Source organism: Gossypium hirsutum, chromosome D09 (assembly GCF_007990345.1).
Source record: "Gossypium hirsutum isolate 1008001.06 chromosome D09, Gossypium_hirsutum_v2.1, whole genome shotgun sequence".
NCBI lineage: Eukaryota > Viridiplantae > Streptophyta > Magnoliopsida > Malvales > Malvaceae > Gossypium > Gossypium hirsutum.
This window is the reverse complement of record NC_053445.1, coordinates 7,427,046-7,431,292: the sequence shown is the minus strand read 5'-3', so window position 1 is coordinate 7,431,292 and position 4,247 is coordinate 7,427,046. Positions and strand designations below refer to the sequence as shown.

Genomic DNA, 4,247 nt, shown 5'->3' with positions numbered 1-4,247 from the left:
TCATAATGTTTCCTACTAAAGAAAACTTGGATTATAACTATTTACCAATCAACCTGCAAGATTCTTATAATCATATTAGAGACATAATTTAGGGAAATTTCGGCTTGTATAAATTTCGAAAGATTTTGAAAAATTTAAGGTTTTAAAAAATTGAAGACATTTTGAGTTAGAAAATGATTTTTTTTTAAAGTTAAACTTATGTTGTTTAGGTTTAGTCATTTGTTTTTAAATTTCATTTCATTTTTTTCTTTCAGGACTTGATGATTTGAAAAAATAATCCACGTGTCAAATTTCTATTGATTAGTTTAACATTTACTATGGGTGTTAACTTTAGGTACCATCATAATACATAAAATGATAGTTTAGGTACTATATTGAAAAAAATAAGTTATCAAGCATATTTAAAAAGAAAAAATTATTAAAAATATTAATTTTCAATACGTGGAATAAAACTCAAATGACAAAATAATATGTAACTTTTGGTGTTATTGTTATGGGCATGTGTATATACTTATATGATCCTTTGCAATTTGTGGGAGTGATGGGGACAAATACAAATCCGGTGGGTCAATTCAATGAACAATTAACAACATAGAAAAAAAAATAGAATATGTAATTATTATGAGGCTAAAGTATTTGGTAAAAAAATTTTGAACTCCTCAAGCAAATCTGGATGGTCCCAAAAAAGAGAAGCAACCTGAAAGACCGATGAAACAAAGAATAAGTAAGATAGATTAAATTTGTATTTAAATTCATAATATCAAAACCGAAACAAACACACATTACGTTGGTATAGAACTTAATTACGTCCTGCTCCCCCCCAGTGCTTATTTACAAGATCCAGAAATGATGTATAAACATGCTCATCACGTTCCTGCATAGTAAGATCGCATCAATTAGAGATAGCAATTGGTATCCGAATATTATGGGACAATGGTTTCAGTATTTCACTTTTATTAGCGTTATAAAATCGAATGCTTCATCAAATTCAGAAATCTTTTCTTCCGGAGAAGCCTTCTCCTCGTCCACGCTAATTTCCTATCCCTTCGGTAAAAACAAATTAAATCCCTGAATCAAGTTGCTATGCCCTTTCAATAACTCTTTCACTCGCCCCATCACACACACTATGTCAGCCCTGCATAACACCAAAGATATGTTGATAAAAGTACCATAGAGGTTCATATATTGTGTGTAAAATTATATTTTGTCTTTTTTACTAAAAAAATAATAAATTAGTTTATATACATTAGATCAAAGAGTAAATTAGTCTTTTTTTTATTAAAATCCTATGTGATTAATGAAATAATCAAACAGTTATATGTGACGTGTCACAAGCTATTCATGAACTAACTTGAATATAAAATTGACTCAAACCCAAAACAAATTAATTAACCAACCAAAACCCTAAATTCAAATAGTCCCGAACCAAAAATACTCCTATTTTGAAGTTTTGAACTCCAAAAGGGGTTAGCTTTGAGTACTGAAATCCTTCATGACTTGAAGGAACATGTCGTACTTGTATTTTTTATCCTCAAACATCTCCCTGACTTCCTTCAGATACGTTTCAGCATATTTTTTAGTGAGTTTGCTTCCTCCTTCCCCTTCCCCTCCACCAGCCATTTCGTTTTGCTCATCGCTTAATAGGTAGAAATATAAAAGAAAAATTAGAACCACAGCCATTTCAACAGAATACCAATAGAAAAACCCTAAACAGATGATTGGTCTTAAAAAGAACCTAGTGGGATATCTTAATGTAACGATCCAAGATTCATAAAAGACCAACATAAAGATTCAAGCAAACCATGTCAAACAAAAAACATAAGCAAACCACCACTCTATTCAAACCCCCCCACCCCAAAAAAAAAGAAAAAAAAATTGCAGCCAAAAGCGCCATTAAAGCTGGAAACAGTAACTAAAAAAAAGGCGAAAAGATGATAAAAAGCAGAGGAATGAACAAAAGAAGAAAACAACTTACGGTTCAGCTTTCATCCCTGTAAAGCCAAGAACCAAAAAGAAAGTGAATTCTTTGAAGAAATTGAAGAAAACCCATTTCAAGAATTGCATTAATGAAACTTACTTTCCAGCTTTTGCACAAAGGAAAAGCGAAGAAACTTCTTTTCTGGTTTTCTTGGGAGGGGGTCGTGGAAGAGAGAAAGAACAATAGAAGCGAGAAGCTTTGGTACGTTAGGGAGAGTCAAAATCGAAACAAGAGAACAAAAAGAAAATTGAAAAAAAAAGTTTAAATAAGTTTTTGTGGGTTTTTAAATTGTTTTTATTTTAAATAAATTATTTCAAGTAATTATTATAACATAATTAAAATAATAAAATAGTTTGAAATTTTTTGTTTGTATAATGATTGAAAGTTTCTGTCTATCAGTTTTGATGTAACCACCCTTCAATTGAGCTATACATGTTGCATTATCTTTATTTAAGATAGTTGGCATCTTTTCTTGTAAAGGTAAATTATATATCTTCTTGATATGTTGGGTCAATAACCTTAGCCAAACACACTCTTGACTTGCTTCATGCATTGCAATTATTTCTGCATGATTTAAAGAAGCGTATGTAATATTTGCTTTGTTGAACACCATGATATGGTAGTACACCTACATGTAAATAAATATCCTGTTTGAGATTGACCTTTATGTGGATCTGATAAGTATCTAGCATCAACATAGCCGATTAGTAGAGATTTTGAATCATTTGAATAAAATAACCTCATATCAATAGTCCCTCTGAGATATCTAAATACATGTTTAATTCCATTTCCAATGTCTACGTGTTGGAAAAGAACTAAATCTTGCTAACAAGTTTACAGCGAAAGCTATATCAGGTCTTGTGTTGTTTGCAAGATACATCAATTCCCCAATGGCACTTAGATATGGTATTTTAGGACCAAGAAACTCTTCATCTTTCTCGCAAGGACAAAATTGATCTTTATTCACATCTAATAATCGTACAATCATCGGAGTACTCAATATGTGTGCTTTATTCATGTAAAATTTCTTTAATATCTTTTCCGTATAAGTTGATTGATGAACATGACTTCCATATTTTAAATGCTCGATTTATAAGCCAAGACAAACCTTTGTTTTTTCAAGATCTTTCATCTCAAATTCTTTCTTTAAACACTTTATTGTATTTTGAAGCTCTTCAGGAGTTCCAATAATATTTAGATCATCAACATAAATAGCAATTATCACAAAATTCGATCCAAACCTTTTTATAAAGACACATGGACAAATTGAATTATTTTTATAACATTCTTTTAACAAGTACTCGCTAAGACGATTGTACCACATAGGCCCAAATTGTTTTAATCCATATAAACTTTTATTTAATCTAATTGAGCAATTTTCTGAGAAACTCTATATCCTTCTGGGATTTTAAATCCTTCAGGGATTTTCATATAAATTTCAGTATCAAATGTACCATATAAATAGACTGTAACAACATTCATTAGATGCATGTCAAGTTTTTCACGTACTGCCAGATTAATAAAATATCTAAACGTGATTGCATCCACCACAAGAGAATATGTCTCTTCATAATCAATGCTGGACCTTTGCGAAAATCCTTGTGCTACAAGTTGTACTTTATATCTTACAACTTCATTTTATTTTCATTTCATTTTTACACAAATACCCATTTGCATCCTACCGGTTTACACCTTTAGGTGTTTGGACTACAGGTCCAAAAACTTCACGTTTAGAAAGTGAATTCAATTATGCTTGAATTGCATCTTTCCATTTTGACCAATCTTTTCTATTTTTGCATTCCTCAATAGATTTAGGCTCAGGATTCTCATATTCTTTTATTATTTCAATAGCAATATTATAAGTAAAATTGTTGTCGACAATTACATTTTTTTCGCTTCCATCTTTTTTCTCGTACTGACATAATTTATTGAGATCTTTTTATTTTCATCATTTTCATTTTCACTTTTAGGTACCTAAATATCTTCTTGAGTTTTATAATTAGTTATGTCATGGTACTCTTCAAGAACTCCCGCCTCCATTATATGACCATATTAAATGTTTGTTTCTTTTATGAGAATTTTTATCCTTGGAACCGACCAGTCTTCTATGCTTCAGGCATGGATTACTTTCTTTTGCACTAATAGTTTGCCCTATTAGGACATCAATTCGTATTGGAGCATTTTCAACTGGTATGTGAGATTTAATGAATCTGACAGTTGATTTGTAAAATGAATTATCTGTTGAACTTCTGGTTCACATTACTTTGTA

General features: G+C 30.7%; 1 long non-coding RNA gene across 2 annotated transcripts; it reads right to left on the bottom strand.

The window, feature by feature from the left end:
- Positions 1-478: 478 nt before the first annotated feature.
- LOC121221124 (uncharacterized) lies at positions 479-2,225 on the bottom strand. Of its 2 annotated transcripts, XR_005918495.1 has the most exons (6): positions 2,078-2,225; positions 1,976-1,991; positions 1,517-1,636; positions 952-1,135; positions 787-874; positions 479-697 (listed from the first exon to the last, which is right to left on the bottom strand). It is a non-coding gene; the product is annotated as an uncharacterized lncRNA (long non-coding RNA). The 2 variants fall into 2 exon arrangements; XR_005918493.1 differs by lacking the exon at positions 1,517-1,636 and having other exon boundaries at positions 2,078-2,224.
- Between the last annotated feature and the right edge of the window lie 2,022 nt (positions 2,226-4,247).